This window comes from Hemicordylus capensis, chromosome 6, assembly GCF_027244095.1.
Source record: "Hemicordylus capensis ecotype Gifberg chromosome 6, rHemCap1.1.pri, whole genome shotgun sequence".
NCBI classification, from domain to species: domain Eukaryota; kingdom Metazoa; phylum Chordata; class Lepidosauria; order Squamata; family Cordylidae; genus Hemicordylus; species Hemicordylus capensis.
The window spans coordinates 113,845,185-113,866,306 of NC_069662.1; the positions used below are offsets into that span (position 1 = coordinate 113,845,185).

At 40.8% G+C, this 21,122-nt stretch overlaps 1 protein-coding gene across 2 annotated transcripts in view; it reads left to right on the plus strand.

Annotated features, from left to right (window-relative positions):
• RFTN1 (raftlin, lipid raft linker 1) overlaps positions 1 to 21,122 on the plus strand; it is a 150,863-nt gene that overhangs the window by 16,022 nt on the left and 113,719 nt on the right. The window lies entirely within an intron of this gene.

Below are 21,122 nucleotides of genomic sequence, written 5' to 3' on the forward strand. Positions count from 1 at the left end.
ATCACATTCATAAGTTTTCCTTTGAGGGGAAGGATCTAGACAATTTCTAGACTTTTTGCTTGATGTTACTTTAAATCTAACCTACTTCTGCTTAAAATCATGAAATTATGTGGGTGGTTTTTGTTTTATCATGTTGACAAGGTTAAATAGGACTAAGTATGTCATTTCTCACTCAATTAAGATATATTAAAATAAAAGTGATCATTTATCAACTCATACAAAGTTCCCTGAGTCTTTATAACAGGAAGAAGAAGGTAATCTAAGCATTCAGTGGAACATGAACAAAATAAATCTTAAATAGGCTGCAAAAGACAGTTCCACAGGCACCAGCACTGATGCTGCATAGCTCACAGAGGAATGTTTTATTCGAAGTCTTTGCTTGAGCTGATAGCAATGTTGCAGCTAACTTGTGAAATTCAAGTTGTATCAAAGTACCTAAAAGCTTCCCAATTAGTCTAGCCTAGGACGTTATTGGATTTGTAGGGATGACTCTAGAGATGACACCTACTCTCCTTGTTGTCTTGGATATTCAGATGTAAAGGTAAAGTGTGCTGTCAAGTCAATTTCGACTCCTGGCGCCCACAGAGCCCTGTGGTTTTCTTTTGGTAGAATACTGGAGGGGTTTACCGTTGCCGCCTCTCATGCAGTATGAGATGATGCCTTTCAACATCTTCCTATATCGGTGCTTCCCAATATAGGTGTTTCCCATAGTTTGGGAAACATACCGGCAGTGATTCGAACCTGCAACTTTCTGCTTGTTAGTCAAGCATTTCCCCGCTGCACCACTTAAGGCCATACCAACTTGGAAATTCTTCCTTCTGTGGCCTATACTCTTGGATAGAACTTTAAGCAAATTAGCCTTTAACAACTTGCATAACCTTGTATATATGTAACTCCAGCCAGAACTTTAGAGTTCTGGACTTTACCTGCTGCAGTGAGTGGCTTGAGGACTGTTACCATGATGTATGTGTGTCTGTGTGTGTGTGTCTGTGTGTTTGAATCATCTAGTGAGCAAATAAGTTACTTTATAACAGGGAATTCTTGTTGTCCCTTTCCAGAACTAGTGTTTTCAACACACTAAGTTCCAAATCTCAGGGTTGATCCACACTTTATATGGCAAGTGTTTTTGCTATTTGTACAGTGATATTTGTAATTGTAAAATGTGAAGCATTGACACTTGCTGGGAAACGTTGGCGCTTATATCTTTACAAATCCACACATTTGCTTCACTCTTTATGGTGTTTACTACTGCAAGCATACTTATCCTGTACAATGTAAAGCAGAATTTGGAAATTGGCTGTGCTGAAAAAATGCCAATTGAGAAAACATGGGCATAGGTTCAGAGACATTCATAGGCAACAAGGTGTTATGTGCCACTAATACCAACTGGATAAATCCATAATCAGCAACAGATGGTAACACATATGTATATCAACATTCTTGGATGTTATAAGGATGTACTCATCAAGAGATGGGCAGAAGGATCCACTGTCTGTCCTGGTATATGCGTATTATCTGCTGGATCCAGTACTGCATTAGCTGTGTTCAGGGGTATCCAGAATAGATGTGTCTCTGGCTAAGGAAATCTGTGGAACTGTGCAGAAGATTTAATGTGGATTTGTGGATGAGGAGTAGTTGTTTTGCACATCAAAAGCTATTGTTGGATTGGGGCGTCTATCTACATTTTGGCTGTTCTGTATGCTAAAGTGCATTATTTTGTAATGACGGACTACAATTTTCTTAGAAGTAACTTGTCTCAAGCTTTTTTTCTTGCCCTGGTGTTTTTTGCTTTTTGTCATTATAGGCATTCCCCAAGTTGCACATATTTATACATACAAACAAAGCTCAATAACATATTATGTTAAGGAAGTCTACAACTTACAAACACCAACCTGCACATACAAACAAGTTATTGTTCTTGAGAACTATATGCGTTTCAAGTTACGAACATCCAACTTACAAACAGACTTTTGGAACACAACCTGTTTGTTAGTTGGGGACTTCGTGTATTTAGTTAAATGTGATAGTGTAGTGTTATGTTTCCTAAAATGCTGCTTGTACAGATAGTTTATTTTACTTAAAATTGGTTAGATAACCTCCAGCATTCGGGGTGGTGGGGGGAACTTACCTAACTCATTTGTTTCACTCTGAAGACAGGTGGAAAAAAGAAAATAAGCATTCCTGATTCTTAGTTCCTTGTATTCAGGACGCTATCAAACCTTTTTGTCTCTGCCCTTCCTGTATCCAGTGTGTTTGCAGTGGGGGGATGGGGGTAGACTAACAAAGCCAACACACTGAGCTTGGGTGAAAATAGGCCACAATAAATTCCATTATGTAAACAATTTCCAGCAGTTTGGAATTCAAGAAGGCAGGTACCCTAGTGTTGCGGGTAAACGTCCCTTAGTTGGTTAGATTAAAAAACAGGAGGGTGAGTGGTGTGGAGGATGAAGCAGGTCCCAATCGTTTTACTCTCTCAAGTTCCTGCTAAATGCCAAAATGACAGCTGTACTTTGCATATACAGTACAGAGAACCAAAAACAAAGAATTGCTATGAAAAAAGTGGAATATCTGCACACCTGAAGCCAGTCCAGTGATCTGACACAAAATTTTTCCAGCTACTGGCTTGCTCAATAGTGAGACTTTTATCAATAAAGTCCATATAACAGTGGGTGGGAAGGCATGAAGTATATCTGAGATCATGTCCAGGTTATGCTCTTTTGGACCTCAGGGTGGTTTTAAAAAGAAACCCCAAATTGTTGCAAGCATACATTTTAGGTGAATTGTCATTCTGAACCCAGACACAATGTCCAACATGTGTTACAATGTCCAATACAACATCTTGTAAGAGTTGGAATTCAATTGAATACCCACGCAACTGTTACTTGATAGACAGATGGTTAAAATCTTTTACGCTGAGTGGTGACAGCTTCCCTACTGAGAGAAGATGGGAAATCTTGTCTTTTGACTAAGATTTAATGTAAGCCACGAAGTGCAGAGGAAAGTAAATTATTTTCATGGAAGAGAAAAAATAGAACTTGAACCTTTAGTGACTGTCAGTGACAGACCCACCAAGAAAAATGTAATTACTTTTGATTGGCTGAGCAATACACATTTAGTCAGTAGAGAGTGGTTAGTTGGTTCTTGTGCTGACTCCAGGCTTCATGATTTAAAAACAGTAATACTTGGTTTTCATTAGTTCTATATAAAGCAAATAGTCACAGTCAAATAGTACAAAGGAGTCAGTGTTAGCCAGTGATTATGAGTGTTATTTGGTCAAGGAGACTGGGATTCAAATCCCCACTCAACCATGATGCCCATTGGGTGACCTTGGAACAGTTGTATGCTCTCAGCTTAACCTACGTCATAGAGCTGTTAGGATAAAATGGGATAACTTGCATCCATATTCATCACTCTGTGGAGGAAGGGTGTCATGCAAATGTGAATAATAATCAAATCATAAATACTTTTCCCTATTGCTTGGGTAAAGACCAAAGGATTGTGTTTCTTTGAATCTAGGAGCTAGCCCAAATATTTAGGAGCCAGACAATGAACATTAGACAAAATTATTGGAGTTAGTGATGGATATTGTGGGGGAGGGAAAGAGGTTAAATGGGCTTCTCTTTGTCTCCTTTTCAAGTAACATAGAACAGAAACAGGGCTGTCCGAGTTACATTCTAACTGGGCTTCTAGTATTGTGGTTTTGAGTAAACTCCATGCATTCTGGAGCGGTGACTCTCCTGATTTTTCCCTTTCAGTTTTCTTCTATTCCTCATTTTGGAGAACTTTCTTCTTCTGAAATTCAAAGTGTCTGTGTTAGACTTCCTTGGTGATTCTCTCCCCAAATGTATGCTGAATGTGATCGCACTATGATCACTGTTCCCTAAAAGGTTCATGACACGGACATCACGCACGAGGACCTGGGTGCCACTCAGGATTAAGTCCAAGGTTGCCTTCTCTCTGGTTTACTTATTTATTATTGTTAAATTTATATACCACATTTAATGAAAACAATCCCAAGGTGGTTTACCCAAAAATTAAAAACAAGACTATAAAAAATGACACAATTAAAATAAGCTAAAACAGAAAACAAATCTGATTAAAAAGATTTAAAATACAAGCATTAAAACTGTACAAAATACAAAGAAGCAGCAGTAGAGACAATCATATAAATCATATATAGCCTGGGTAAAAAGCCAAGATTTAACACGCTTTCTAAAAACTGTGATGGAGACCGAGGAGTGAATGGCATTTCAGAGTCTGTAACAGAGAAGGCCCTGTCCTGTGTGCACGACAACCGAGCCTCCTTCATTGTTGGCACCTGGAGTGCAGAGCCCCTCAGATGACTTTGTCAAGTAGGCAGCAACCCTTGGAAGCAGGCGGTCCGTCAGGTATCCCAGGCCCAAACCGTTAAGGGCTTTAAAGGTCAAAACCAGCAGCTTGAATTGGATCCGGAAACAAACTGGTAGCCAGTGCAGCTCTTTCAAAATGGGTGTGATGTGATCCCACTGGACAGCTCCGGATAAAACCCTAGCTGCCGCATTGTGCACTAGCTGCGGTTTGCGAATATTCTTCAAGGGCAGTCCCATGTAGAGCATGTTACAGTAATCCAGCCATGACGTGACTAAGGCATGGATAACTGTGACCAGACATGATCGACTGTTGTAGTGCCGATGTGCACCACGACAGCTGTCTGCTCCCCAGCGCTGCCTAACAGCCTATCTAGATGCTGCGTGATGTCCGCAACCTTTGCAGCAGGCAGGCAAGTCACCGTGAGGTCAACACACAGGTTACAAACCTTGCGTGTTGCCTATACTTCTAATGATTGAATTGCCCACTACAATAACCCCCCCCCCCCCGGAGGAGTATCCCCTGTGCGAGAGGATACGGGCTCATCATCTACAGAAGGGGTCTCTTCTACAGGAGCATTTCCCTCCTCAAACTGATGTCCTCCTTCACTGAAACCTTCATTTGCCCTTTTTATCTGGGAGATCTGCTTGATTAATTGATTCACCCTAGGATATCCACTTACAATCCTGGCACAATATTTTGTGACAAGGCTTGAGTGTAGAGAACATGTCCCATTTCTTTGCATTCAGGGATACTGCAAGTCTGTGGGAATAAAAAAAAGAAAAGAAAGGTAATATTGTACTCGCATGCAGCTGTAGATGATCCTAAGCACCTGAAGTTGCACAGTGTAAAATTGCAAGGATTTAGCATGTTAAATCTGTTTGAGTTGTTATAATAGAGTGATCTCTCTGTTTTGTAAAACACTTTTAAAGGTAGGTTTCATATTGTTAATGGAAAGGCATTGGAAGGCAGTGACATGAGAAATGTAAACTAGACACTGTGTCATGAACCTGACAATACTTTTGACTGGGGAGATGTTGGTAGTAATTAAGGGGATCCTGGACCCCTTGGAGCCGTCACTTCAGCCACATTCTGAGAACACACCATTGCCTTCATCTCCAGTGACTCACTTGAGCCTCAGCCATCTGTAGTAGAAACACACACACAGACACACACAATGCTGAGTCTACGTGTGCAGAATTGGTCTCTGATCATCTAAGCCTTTGCAGTGGCTTCAGAATTGTGGAGGAACCGGGGCAAGAGTTCTGAGTCTGAACTATTTAAGGCCTTAGTATGAGTGTGTGCTGACACATTCCATTCTCCTCACTGGATGCTCAGTTCTCAGTCCAGGAACTCTCCTGATCAGGCTTGCCTTGTTCTAGCCATTGGACACTTGCGCTGGTCCCTACCTGGAACAGGACACATTAGGAGTTACCTTGGAGAGCTGTTGACTGTTGGTATTGAGATTTAATCTAGGCAAAGGCTTAGGCGTTTAGTCTTATACTACTTTCTCAGTAGTGGTATCATTGAGCCTGTTTACAGAGAAGGGCTTTATATCCTGCTTTCTTCAACAAGGTATCCATCACCTTCCAAATGGATGTACCCTTCAACATGAATAATTGTCCCAGAGGTCAATTTGGGGGGGGAAAGAGTTAGCATCATTAACTGCAACATGTTAAGTATTGTTTTAGAGATCTAATCTGACTTACATACTTGAATGCACTCTAGAAAATGTCGCTTTGTAGGGGGAAAATCTACTTTTGAAGATGTGTCTATATAGTTTCCTAGCTAAGGAATCTTGCTTCTTAAAAAATCATTAAGTAACTTACTAAGTCATATTATGATAAAATATGGCAATTAAAAAAAAACACCTGTTGGTTTTTCTCTTTTAATCAACCTGGAGACCCCTTCAATATGCTTTTCATATGTGGTTTACATTTTCTGGGTTCTCAACTACAAAACTTGCTAAAAATAGCAATCAGCATCCGCTGTGCAAAACTAAGTACTTAAATTTCTAATTTGATCAAGTAAAACCATCTAAAGCCATTTGGGTTGGGCAGTACACAAATGTACTAAATAAATAAAAAGAGTATACACTAATTCATTCTGCCCCCACAGTATTGCACAGGCTGACTAAAATATAGACACAGCTAGAAATGATCACTTGGTCCTTTAGAATCCATCTTACAGTATCAAAAGGCACTTGATCTTACAGAAGCAGGTACATGTGTTTACAGTAAGAGACATATAGCAAACATACCGCACATGCAGCTTTTTCTTGGATACCAATGTCTCTTTTTAAATCTCTGGCAGAGTACTGGGATGCAGAAGCTCGAAGTCATAAGATACAACCTCCAGATTTGGTCTTATTAGCACTTTGAAGTTTTTCATAATCCAGAGGGAATGACGTAATAACTGTACTGTCACCATGAAAGCACCCCCTGCATCAGTCATGTGGTCTTGGAATTAGTGGTAGAAAAAGCTAAAGGGTACCAGAAAGGAACTTTAGAAATTGGCTAAAGGGTACCAGCTAAAAAGCTAAAGGGTACCAGAAAGGAACTTTAGAAATTGGCAAAGCCCTGTTAAAGGTCAAGGCTAGTTTCATTAACATCAAGCTGAGGCATGTAGGCAAAGTAGGGTGGAATGGATCACAAAATGGTGGTTTAAAAAAATATAAATTAATGCTTAACATGTGTCTTGACAATTCTTTCAAGATAAACACCCTTGGTGTTACTCAAAAAGGAAACATAAAAATATGACTGACTGCCTGAATTTTCCCTGTAACAACTCCATGAAACTCACTGAGTGACTCTGGGTCAGTCACATATCTCGCATCTTAACCTGCCGCACAGGGTTGTTGTGAGGATAAACATAATAGCAATAGCACTTAGCAATAGCACTTACATTTATATACCGCTTTATAGCCAGAGCTCTCTAAGCGGTTTACAACGATTTAGCATATTGCCCCCAACATTCTGGGTACTCATTTTACCGACCTCGGAAGGATGGAAGGCTGAGTCAACCTTGAGCCCCTGGTCAGGATCGAACTTGTAACCTTCTGGTTACAGGGCGGCAGTTTTACCACTGTGCCACCAGGGGCAGTGGTAAAACCATGTACACCGCTCTGGGCTCCTTGTAGGAAGAGTGGGATATAAATGTAAAATGAATATATAAAAATAATAACAATAAAAAACTAATAAAACTGCAGTTGCTTTCAACAGATGGCCAAAGATTTATAATTATATAGTGTGAATTATATAAAACAATCAGGAAAATGAATAATTCATTTCTTTCCAGGCAGTTTCTATATATTTTTACCATGCTGATAAACTGATATTTCTACTGAGTTGAAAGTCCTAGAGCGTTTGTTAATGTGATTGCTATTTTTGCTTGTCTAGTCAATGCTGTCCTTTCACAAATAGAGTAATTATCATATGTCTTTTCTACTGTAAATTGTTCTCGCCTAGCACTGACTATATTAGTGTGTGTGTGCGTGCACGCGTGCTTGCACATGTGTGTGCAAGAGAGAGAAAAAGAGACAGGCTTATTTTATATAATGCCAAAAGCAAAAGCTGAATGCATGTTACGAACGTCGTTGTGTGTTAAATCTAAAAATTGTGTCTTCTGAATGATGAGCAAGCATGTAGGAGACTGCTTGGGCAAGTGCTTCTTGAAACTGCCTGGGACGAAGCACTGGCTTATCTACCAACCCACTCGCTCCTTTCCTCAGTGCTCAAATTTGTGACAACAAAAGTGACAGGAAGTGCAAGGAGTGCAGCTTGATAACAAAAGTCAGACAATTAAAGTATTTTATTCAGTGAACATGTGGTGAAGAACAATGAAAATAATCTTGCAGAATATGTTTTAATTTTAGCCATTTGATCACTTGAAAAGCTTCATCAAGGCAGTCAATCCAGCTGGCTAAAAAAGAAGCAAGACTACAGAGAAAGACAGATGCTGCTTCTGAACTGAGCTTTCTAAAATACAGCACAATACAACAACAAAAAATTACTCTGACACAGTTCCAAACTTTACACAACAGAGACTTAACAATAAAGCACTTAGTCTGCTATTCTTTCTTTTTTCCTTTTTTAGTTTTGAGATCTAGGATGCAAGTGGATGTTAATTTGTTTTGCATTTTAATAAACAGTACAATGGGTGGTGGTGAATTAATTCTACAATTTAGCACCCTTTGTCAGTTCTTGTGTCAGGAGGAAACAATGTTTAAGTAAGAACACTGATGCAGAGCTTATCCGGTAAAGCATAGCCACAGTCTGATGCTTATTTATATTTTATTAGCAACTGTCTCATCTCTTAACTTGTTCAAAACTCCATCAACTTAATTTGTAAGCCTCATAACTCATTCTCTTTCAGATTAACTCCTTTTATCATTTCATTTGAAAATATGTGACATCTTCACAGCCTCAAAATCTCTAATTTTTTATGTACTGCTCTTTCCTTTTTTCCCCTTTGTTCGTACAGTGCTCTCTATGTAGCAATGCTTATGAGAAGCTGGTGGGGAGTTTGTTACATACTACACCTGTCTAGCTTGTATGTGTTGATCAGATAAAGAGTAGTGGCTCAAATCAGAAGCTAATGAAAGCCTTTCCTCCCCTTTTTAGAGAGATTCCTTTCCTCAAGAAAAAGCCATCTCTGATCTTTGGAAATGTGCAATCTCTGTCTTTCCCCCCCTTTTCTTGTAAGTTTTTATTTGTATCATTTTGCACTGAACTGCTGGCAAAGAATTGTTCAGCTTTTTCACATGATACAGCTAGCATCTGTCCAATTGTGTCCCCAAAGATAGACTTAGTTCCAAAGTCTATCTCCTGAAATGAGATACTTTAACCACAAAATTGAGAAGCTGGTTCAGATGAATATGGCCCCCACCAGCCCCCTACACATGAGAACATCAGGGCTGCACCAAGAACATGCCCCCCCATCACTAAAGGATGTGCAAAAACGTTCTTGTCACATCCTTTAATCTCGTATGAGGGGTGATAATTGGAACTAGCTGGCCCTGCATAGAACATCTGTGCCCTAGTTCTCCATCTCGCACCCCTCCCCAGACAATCAGACTCCCTGCCCTGCCTCCCCCTCCACCTTAAGCTGCTCCCTGCCATCTGGGATGGTGAAACCTCCCCGCTCCCCACTCAGTCAGATCTTCCCACCCCAGCCAGAGCAGCATCATGGCATCGGTGGCCTAAGTTGGCTCCTTCCACTGGCCTCTGTCATGTCGGCTCGACCGCCCTCCTCATGAGAAATCTCACCAGGGTGATGGATGCCACTGCTCAATGTCTTGCCGACACCGCCTCCTTTTCCTGCTCCTCAGCAGCAGCTTCCCCTCCGTCCACTGCTTATCCCTCCTACATGCCATCCCTCTCCTCTGGACAACTCTCTCCTCTCCTTCTCTCAACTCTCGCGAGATGTGCCACCTACCATGGGATATTCTACATATGTCCTAAGGCTTTTATATATAAAGAAGATTGCCCCTCTGCATGCAGTGCAAAGCCATGTTTATGAGGGGATGATCACTCCTCACACCCAATTAAGGGATGTGCCAAGAACGCATCGGCACGTCGTTTAGTGTCATTGGGGTGTGTGTGTTCTTGGCACAGCAGTGACATTATTGAGTTTAGGGGGGCAGTGGGAGCTGTGTTCATTTGAACCATCCCAATTTAGATGCCTAATGGTCACTTTAAATGTCAGAAACTTCTGACATTTGGTCACTTTAAATGGTCAGAAACTTCTAAATTCCGGCAAATAATATTCCAGTAATATTCCAGCAAATAATATTCCAGTAAATAATATTACACAATGGTCACTTTAAATGTCAGAAACTTCTAAATTCCAGCATTTAAAGTAATGAATGAAGTGAGGGGAGGTCTTGGTATTGTCTGCAGCATTGCTCTACTTCACGTATTGTTTTGTGCGTAGAAATGAAAAATTACTTGTGCTTCTGTAGTCTCGGTCCTGGCCCTAGGATTTTGCTCATTTGATTGTTTTCTGTGATTATTGGCTTTGCCGATGACTAGGGAAGATATGGGGAGATGTGGCCCACCGGCCATAGTTCTAGAAAGGCTAATGTTTACCATGGCTGGTGATGGCCACTTGAGAGAAACTGAAATTCTTGTTGCCTTTGGTCATGTGTGGCACAAGAATTCCCTTAAAACTGCATTATGTAGTGTTTAATATGTAAACAGTTGCATATTACACAAACTAATGTGTCCTGAAACATGTGACATACTGTATGAGGCTGAGATTGTAGTAGAGAAATACATTACAGTAGCTGAGATTAATAAACAGGGGTCAAGAAGTGTTGGCTCCGTTTACCAACCAGACAAAATATTTTACTCATTAGATGGTTCCTCAAGTAAATATTACTGGTTAGGACTTTTTCCACTCCTCACAGTCTAGTAGGGTAGTGGATTTCTGAGCCTAATAAAGGTTAACTTATGTTATGGTTGATGCCCATGTAGCAGGAAATGAAATGATTGCAGTGTTTTGTTACTAATTTAGGTAGCATGTTTCTTTGCACTGTCAGTATTGAAGGAAGGGGGGTATGAGCAGATGAAATCAAATGATATAGAGGATGTGGCACTTGTGGTTGCTGTGTTGCCTGTCAACTCATGTGGCCAGTCATGCACAAAATGTTTACACTAGAGTAACTAGCTTTCGTTTCCTGTCTAGTGACTAAACTAATCATGCTATAGATTAAAAGCTGGACTGTAGCATAGCTTATTTGAAGGGCTCAGGAAATCCACTCATCTACTCGTCCGTGGTGAGTGAAAAATGATGCCTGACAAGTGGAAAAAAATCCTGATGAGTGTGTACTAACATCGCTCAAGGAACCATCTGACAAGTAAAATCTATTGTCTGACTGGTGAACTGAGCCAACTTTTTCCCCTTGACCCCTGCTTATTTGTAATACAGGAAGTAGTGAGAGGGCTTATCAGAAGTATTTCCTGCTTGATACATATGTTTCAAAATACACAACTTGCTTGTTAAATTTTGTGGTTTATAATGTAATGTAAAATTAATGTATATAAATTTGACTAATCACAAAATGCCTGGTAAGTTGTACTTTGGTCTTTGGGCATGTCTGGGACATAAATTCACAAAGGGAAAGGCTCATCCTGTATTGAGGGGAGGTACCCTCTCATTCAGTGAGTCATTGACAGCCTGTACATTTGTTGACTCTCTTTTTTCTTCTTAGATGATAACTTTCAGTGCTTCTTTGCTCTTGTTCCCCATATTCCTGCATCACCCCATTAAAAGTGGAGATATATACAGTTCACTGTATCTGTGGCAACTGAAAGACATTTGATTTTGGTCCTCTCTTCATCTCTGTTAGCTGACAGCCGCTTCCCTCCCACCCGTCCACCCTCCATTGGGGAAACTGGCTTTCTACATCAGGACATAGATAGGCTGTTGGCAGAAATTGGCCTCTACTTAGATCAAGCAGCAGTGTTGTGCAGAAATTGAACTGGTACAAAGCAGCCTTGGCCAAAGGTAATGCACCCCTCATTTGCCTTTTTTAAAAAATGAAGTCTGAGTTGTTGACATAACAAAAGTGATAAGCATGTAAGGCTGGAACATAAGAACAGCCCTGCTGGATCAGGCCCAACGCCCATCTAGTTCAGCATCCTGTTTCACACAGTGGCCCACCAGATGCCACTGGAAGCCACAGGCAGGAGTTGAGGGCATGCTCTCTCTCCTGCAATTACTCCCCTGCAACTGGTACTCAGAGGCATCCTGCCTTTGAGGCTGGAGATGGCCTGGAGGTGGAAGGACCTATAAAAACAAGCTGGAGTGCAATCAAAATCAGGTCCCAAGTCAGTTATGCAGATTTGACATAATAGAGCATTTATGTTCTGTGCTTCCTCAGAATAGCCACTGCCACACTCATACTTGCCTCAAGTCCTGCCCCTTTCTAGGTACAAACATGGATAGTTCTCTCACCTTTGGGACTTTGCAGAGGACAGAACCTTATAAGAGGTCCCGTCCTTCAGACACATGTTTTGAACATTCCTGAGAAGTGTGTTTGCTGCTGCTTCTTTGTGGGTGAGTGGCTGGTGGTGCAAACTACCTGTTACTGCCCCATTGCCTACCCAGCTCGGTACCTGCTGTGTACACTAACTCTTTCCCTCTAAACTGAAACATTGGACTGCTTAATCACTAGACCTGAACATTACTTGTGTGTGACTGCTGTGGGTAGACCTGTACTGGACTGCCAAATACCAGTGTTTGCATTGTGCTTCTGTTTTATCAGTACACTCATTTTCTTGGTTTCAAAAATCTTATCTCTGAGTCTGTTGCTCTTCTGGAGTATTTTAATGCTGGTGTTTGCTTGTGTCCATACTTGTGCTCTGTTTTGTTATGCAAACTTGCTTGAAAACTAAATTTGCAAGTTCTGCCAAGATAAAACATAATCATGTATACACATGTGTAGTGTACACCTTTGTGAGCAAGGAACCTCCACTGTTGTACAATATTTTCCACTGCAATGGCCAATGCAAAAGTCTCATGAGCCTTGCTTTTTTGATCACTATTTTAGGGAACTAATCTCATGTTTTGTTCCCTCCTGAGGTCTGTAACGCAGTGGGAGAATGCCTGTTTTGTATGCAGAAGGTCCCAGGTTTAATTCCTGGCATCTCGAGATAGGGCTTGGGGTGGGGGGGAGACACATTACCGAACTATTCAGCTTCTTTACTGCTCATTTACTATCTTTGTCTATTGAAATTTTGTCTTTACTTGGAGATTCTGGATCAACTATTTCCCCAGATTGCATACACTGATAACTGCTGCAGCAAATGCTGGTGACTACTGAAAGTATTGGTCATACTTGCTCCATTAGCTGATGTTCTGTGGCATTTGCTAAAGTGTATAATAAACTGAAAAATGTTGGCCTGTAAACTGGGCATAGTGCAGCTTAGAGACTTTGGTTGATCACTTTTTCTTCCCATGAGAAGAGCCATAAACTCTTCCAGCCAGTGTGCTCTCATATAATTTAAATATCATTTAGGGAAATCTGTGCCATCAAAACAGCTTCTAGGCTAGTAATAAACTGTATATCTGTAAGAACAAGGGCAAAGAAGAAAACAATTTATGCTGAAACGACACACTTTTGAATGCCATGTCTTGTAACGCTGAGATGCACATTTATTCTAATGCATTTTTTAAAAACTGCCTTGCCTAATCATTTCATGTTTAGGTAATAACATTTCTGAATCTTAGTAATGATAGATGTTCTAATACATTCAATAATTAAATCTATATGTGTTCCTATCTGCAATTCACACTTTCCCCAATACTCTTTAAAGTTTTAAATATTGTAATAAGAGTAAGCATGAGGAGTCTGCTGAAATTCTAGACTTCTCTTGCATTTTGATTACTGATTTGTTTAATAGGATTATTTATTATATTCCAAAGTTAAAGGAGAACCTGAAAATGTCACTTAATATAACATATAAAGAAAGTAATGTAAAATATTTATTAGTCTATTTTTCGCTTGATTTTAGTATCCATCAATGTTGCTTTGAGGTTTGTTGGCACATAGGTTCTTAAAAACTTCCCTGTTCTCACTTCTTCTCTGTTTTTAAAATAAAGATTATAATGTAGGTTTATTTAAAAATATTCATGTCTCAGATATCTTGCTTGATGCAGCACTGCAGGTTTTTTTAGTAGACTAAGACCCATTAATTTAGTATGTCTATCAATTTGATAGTGGTGGTTTCAAGAATTCTTAATAGTTTATATTTCAGTGCTCCCTGGTCGTAATCATTCACAGGAAATGTATTTGTGAGTGATATTGGAAGATGGAGGCTGTGGCACAGTAGATAACATTAAAAGTGGATTTTAACTTGTATTGAGCATACTAAAGCATCGGGAATAATGTAATCCTGGCATTATTATTCCAATGTTTGACCCGACCTCATCTGCGTGTCAAAGTTTAAGCTTTCATGGTCCAGTCCTCAAATGATGGAACAAACTTTGAGTAATAATAAACGAATGAGAATCAGTGTTGATGTGGCACATCGGATAATTCTTGCAATTGTACAGGTGACAACAATGTTGTGCCTAAAAATAGGCACAAATAAGTCTCGATATGTTTGGAGTCAGTGGGTATTAGTAACTCTAGCCATCACTTTGACTCTCTGCTTACTCTTACAGACAATGATGAGATTTCTGAATCACTTGGAGATAAACCCCACCATATAAGAACCCATAGATTATCCAACACAGTGATCTTCACTAATTTTCAAGTGGGGACCATTTTGGCAAAAAAACCAAACAAAAAAACCCCTATCATGTGAGAGCAATTCCCACTGTGTTGAACTCTGCACAGTACTACTCTGCTCAGTGCAGTGAGGGCCCTTTAAGAGAGACAGAGCCCCTCCTTAAAAGCCTTGGGAAGAAAGAACTGGGAAGCCGTGCACTGTGTGCACACATTCCAAGATGGTACAGGAGCTCAAGGGTTCTGTTTCCCTTTAAATAAGTCCCCTATGCTGGGCAAACTGCAGCACTGCACTGTGACAGTGGTAATCTCGGCATAGAAGACTGCAGAGTATTCAGCTTTGGCTAAAGCTTAACATAGGCCCAATAAATAATTACTCAGGGAGCCATGCTTAGGGTTTATGGGGACCGCCACTGGTCTGTGGGCCTTACAATGAAAAACACTGATCTAAGGCATCACTGAGGGTCCCACCTTCACAATGCAAGATAACCTCCATGGAGGCAACTCAATGCAGGAAAAGTATTTGACACTCTGGGTACTGCTCATTTTAAATATATGTTTGAAGTTGGTACAGGGGACAGAGCCAAAATGTCCTACTGGCATACTTGTTCTTGCCTGATTGACCAGTGGTAGAGCACTGGTCAATCAGGAATTTCGGAATTTGCAGGAATTAGTTGCCTCAGTTCCTGGTCTGGATTAAGCTGGAACTTTATGGTGATAAATCATGTGTTGTCCTACATCTTGTTGCTCCCCAGTGGCTCCTGGACTTCGCTCTTTTAAAAAAAATTATTAATCAGTTTTACATATTTTTTAAACAAAAAGTGCAGGGGTGGAAGCATCACAAACAAACAAACAAAAGCAACAATGCAGCAATATGTTAACACAGGAATATCTATCAATCGGATACAATCAGAAGAATAAAAATAAAGGGAACTATTCTTATGAGAGAGGGGTGGAGGACATCTTTCCAAAAATGTTAAATAACTAGAAGCACCATGAAAGATATCTTGATGATTGTGTATGTTATTAGAGGATACCAATGGTTAATAAAGCAATCTGAAAAGGAAGTCCCTCACAAAATTCGAAGCTGTTGAGTTAATTTGTCACTCAGTGCAAAATTCCACAGACATATGTACTGTTGCTCTATGGAGAGCAATACCAGATCTTGCCAGTGATTTGCAGTTTCCGTTCTAGCCACCATTAAGCTATAGGCCAAGAAGTCTTTATAATTAATTGCATCATCTTCCGACTGTATACCCAATAAAACTAATTTGGTATCTGGTTGTAAGTTGTATCTTGGTATTGCTGTTGTTGCTGCAAAGACTATCCCCCAAATTTTTTGAGTCTGTTCACAAATCCACCACATGTGGAAGAATGTCTCCACACTGTCATATTTTCTCCATCTGAGACATGAATTGGGGTATATTCTACTGAGCCAAAAAGGTATCCAATACCAATGATGAGCTACTTTTAGAGTACTTTCCTTCATCATGGCAGAGATTAATTTGCATGGTAAACTGTTCCATATTTTGGACCAAAGACTACGGGGGATAATTTGTTCTAAGTCTGATTCCAATAGAGCTTTCAGCCCAATTAAAGAAGTATTTAAGTGAACTGTAATTAAACCATAAATCTCAGAGATGTCTCCTGAACTTGTGCTTGTACACCCCGTTTTATGCTCCCTGGTGGTGGTTAGACCCTTCTGGTCTCAGGGAGCCATTGCTCTGCTGCACTTGGATTATTGCCCTCTGAATCCACAACCCTGCCATCTAGAAGAGGAGCAGCCCATACAACTTACCCAGCAGTTGGTGGCCAGACATTGCCACTTTAAGGGATGATGTGAGAGGAGCCCCCCAAGCAACCAACCCCTGAAGCAGCAGCCTCTATTCAACCCCATTAAAGGCTTCTGAGGAGGTGGTTAGGATTAATTGGTCCCAGCTGGTGTCTCTTGCTCAGGTAACGGAGATGAGGCCCTGCCACATGCAAAACCAGGATGTTCTGCAAGATAAGCATCCATTTTAGACAGCGGGGAGGAGGGAGACTGAAGATGCATCCTCTTCCTTATTTTGTCTCTTGATGCCCCTTTTCTTCTTCCGTTTACTGTTTTTGGAAAGCATAGACTATCTTTTGACACAGAATTATTGCGGGGGGTAGATGTCTGCAAGTAGCCCCACTTTTAGTCTCATTTTTTTCTCCCTGGCTTAGACTTGCTCCCCTCAGGACTCAGAAATGCGGGGGTGGGGGGTGGGGCTACATCACCCGTTACTTCTTCCTGCTCACAAGCAGGGAAGCAGTTAAATTTTCCTCATCAGTCTCCTCCCTCTGCCAAATACAGTATGGAAAGCCACATTAGAAGATTGCCTCCTAGCAAGTGAAAGAGCCTTTCAGCAACTTTACTGTTCAGGTGGTATTCTTCACATAGAATGAATCAGGTCAGGTTGCTAGTTGTGGAATCCCTGCTTTATGAAAAGAAGTTTGTTTGTTTGTTTGTTTGTTTATCGCCTGATATGTGCATCTCTAGGCAGTGTACACAATTTAAAATGCAACAAATATACAACAGAGTAAAAACAATTTCACAGAATAAAAGTTAAAACAATTTATTGGGTTAGAAACAATTAAACTCTTTAAAATTTAAAATTTCGGTTAAAAGCCTGAGAACAAAGGTGTGTTTTGAGTCTTCCTAAAAACAAAGATGGAGATACTCTTATTTTGACAGGGAGCATATTCCAGAGAAGGCCTAGTCCAGAGACGCCACCAAACGTAACCAGATCTCTCCATGAAGTTATCCAGACATGGCTTCATGCCACGGGGTATCTGAAGAGCAAATCTGCTTTGCAGCAGATTTGCATCTGTTTAATTCGGGGGATTAAATGGACCACATATGGTCAGTTCCTCTTTGCATTCCCTGCAGATCTTTTTCCTGTGTATGTTCCCACAGCTTGCTCCAGGTTTTTTCTCCAACCAATCACATCCCAGAGGAGGAGGCAAGAGACCTGTTGTTGTTAGTTTGACAGTTGGCATTCCACAAGATTGACTAGTCAAAACAACAGAATGCTTAACCTGAAGCATTTTCTCAGTGATTGTATCTGTGTGGATGTTCGCAGAAACCACTCCCAATTTTGGGGGGTAATTTTTATCTTTATAGCATGCATAACAACTGAGGGATCCTCTAGGATAATTTATTCGTGTGAACAAAATCAATGGGCTCTATTTTCCAGTGATTCCTTCCCCATGACACACATGAATTATCCCAAAGTTTGCTTTCTTGACTTGGAAAAATGAATGATAAGTTGGAGAGACACTAGCCTGGGCTGACTACCTGACAATTCACATTTCGGCAGGGCTTAATTAGTACTAGGGCCCACCTAGAACCATTCCAAACTAAATGAAGCAAGAAAGAAAAAGCCCCGTTGAGCATGTGCAGTGCCGGGCAGTCACAACAGTGCCGTATTTGAGTTCCGGCACTTCACATTTTTAAAAATTTAATCTCTGAATTTCCAACACATGGTGAAAAGCCACCCCCTTCATTAGCACCCCCACCAAACAAACCTTGCACCAATCTTTCCTTAAGGCTCCCCACCACCATCACCACTTGCCAACGCTGTTCTCTGAGCCCAGCCAAGAACGAATTCTCTAGGTTCACCAAACTTTAACACAGCCAGAAGCAAACGTTCCCAAGCTGCATGATTGATCACAAGTAGTTTCTCTCCCCTTCAGCCTTCAGTTTCCAGCCAGCTTGCTGGGAAAAGGTGGGCTCTCCATTTAGCCCATTTCAACAACAGCTTGGATTCTTCCCAAGCAAAGCTAGCCACAGTCAGGAAAGCAGACAATAAGGAACACAGCTGTCAAACTCCCCTTCCTTGCAGAAGACTGGTGAAACAAGTTGCCAATCAGCCCCCTCTGCTGACTCTTGGCGTTCTGCAAATCCACCCAGCAATTTTAAAAAAACAACCACCACAAAACACGAAAATGCAAGCTTTGGAAAAAATCCAATTTATTGGCAATTTATTCTCCACATTGTGGAGAAACATTGAGGCATATCAGAAACCTCGGGGTTCGCCCCCCCCCCAGAAAAAGCTGCTGCAAATAGAGGAATTTTTTTTACCCCGGACATAATTTGGGCTAAGATAGAATGCGTAGCCCTAATTTGGGGAAAACCAAAATCATGTGTGAACTGGTCCCTGATAGCTTGCTGCAACTTCAGGGTAAATCCGGCTGATATGTGAACTCACATCCTCCATTCCAGAGGAGATTCAAGCTAAACGCCATGTGTGTAAAAGTCCCTATTATCATCTTAATAGGCAACAATGTTCATGACAAAGACGGCACTCTCTTAAGTATCCTTGTCTCAAGCTGTTGAGGGCTTTATAGGTAATAACCAGTATTTCACTCTGAAACATATTGGCAGCCAGTGCAATTATTTTATAATTGGTGTTATATGGTTCCTGAGACCAGTCTGGCTTCCACATTCTGTATCAATGGTAGCTTCCAGACTATGTACAAAGGCAGCCCCATGTAGAATGCACTACAGTAGTCAAGCCTGGAGAATACCAGCATTTACACCACTGTTTAAGGTCATTTATCTCCAGAAATGGGCATAGCTCACATATCAACTGAAGCTGATAAAAAACGCTCCTGAGTCCTGGCCCCTGCCTCAACCTGAGATGCCAGAGTGAGTTTTGGATCCAGAAACCCTCCCAAGCTACGTACCTGATCTTTCAGGGTGAATGTAATCACTCCAAAACAGGCAGTTCTAAACCATCTCTCAGGCCCCACTGCCACCCCCATCAGTACCTTCATATTATTTGGATACAACTTTATTTTGTTATCCCTCATCCAGCCCATTACTTTCTCCAGGCAAGCATTTAGGGAAGCTATGTCACTAGGTGAGTAATGGAGAAATAGATCTTGGTGCAATCAACGTATTGATAACACTCTGCACCAAACCTCCTGATATTTCCCAGTGCTGTCATGTCAATGTTCAAGAGCATTGGAGACAGCATGGAGCCTTGTGGAACTCCATACTTTAGTTCTTGCTTTGCAGAGCAACAGTCTCCAAGTGACACCATCTGGAATATACCAGAGAGGTAGGAAGACAACCATTGTAAAACTGTGCCACCCAATTCTGCCTCCCTCAGGCAACCCAGAAGGATATCATGGCTGATGGTATCAAAAGCTGCTGAGTCATCCAAAAGGATCAGCAGAGTCACACTCCCTCTGTCAATAGCCAATTGCAGATCATCCATCAGGTTGACCAAGACAGACTCAATTCCATAGCCCATTTGAAAACTGGTTTGAAATGGGTCTGTTCAACTTTGGCCCTCCTGCAGATGTTGGCCTACAACTCCCATAATCCCTGGCTATTAGCCAACCACTGTAGCTGGGGATTATGGGAGTTGTAGTCCAAAAACAGCTGGGTGGCCAATATTGAGCAGGCCTGGTCTAGATATTCTGTATCATCCAAAATTTTCTGGAGCTGAGAGGCCACCACCTGCTCAATCATCTTGCTCAACCATGGAAGTTTGGAAACAGGTCTGTAATTAGCTAACCCTCAGGGATTCAATGCAGGTTGCTTCACATAAGGTCTAATAATAGTCTCCTTCAGACAAGGAGGCATCCTGCCCTCCTCAAGGAAGCATTTATAATATTTACCATACCCTTTCTGAGAATATGATTACCAGATGAAATAAGCCAAGATCTCCTATTAAGATCATCTGGAGAGGTCCAGTTATGGTTGCCGCTGGCTCATTTAGTGGCAACTTGGGACCATGCCTTTTCTGTGGTTGCCCCAGGGCTCTGGAAGACACTCCCTGCTGAAATAAGAGCATATTCTTCTCTGTTTGCTTTTAGGAAGAACTTCAAGATGTACTTATTTTCCCAGGCTTTTAACTCAAATATTTTAATATGTTTTTACTTTTACTGTTTTTGAAAATCAGTTTAATGAATTTTTAACTGTATTATATTTTTATATTATGTTTTAACCTGGTGTCGGAGGGAAAGTCAGATGAAATAAACTCCTATCCCACAGCATTTCTTCCAGTCACTAATCAATTCATGGGTCTTTGGATAGTGGCCTACTTTGTTATTCTTTGCAACCTGGCTGCCTTTTTGGGCATGGCTTACTTTTGCTCCAGTGATCTGCATTTCCTGCCAATAGAATTGCAGTTATCTGGAGCCCAGGAAGGCACAAAATGAAATAATGTTTGTGTTTAACTACTCACTGTACATATTGAAAGCTGAAGCTTGACTACATAGAGCTCATTTTGGAGCAGAGTGTTAGAATTAACTTGTACAAGAAATTTAAAGGGTGAGTTTCTCTCACTCACTCACACACGGTTATATGGAGATTAGTTTTCTCCATCACTTTACTTTGTTAATAATCAAAGAATGTTCACTACTGTTGGGGACCCTGGAAGATTGTGTTAAGGCGCATGTTGTTGACTTCTTTTCAGGTGTATGTTTACATCTGCATCATTAATGGGCAAATAAATATATGCTTTCACTTTCTGTCGTATTGAAATGAATTAATCACAATTTGAAT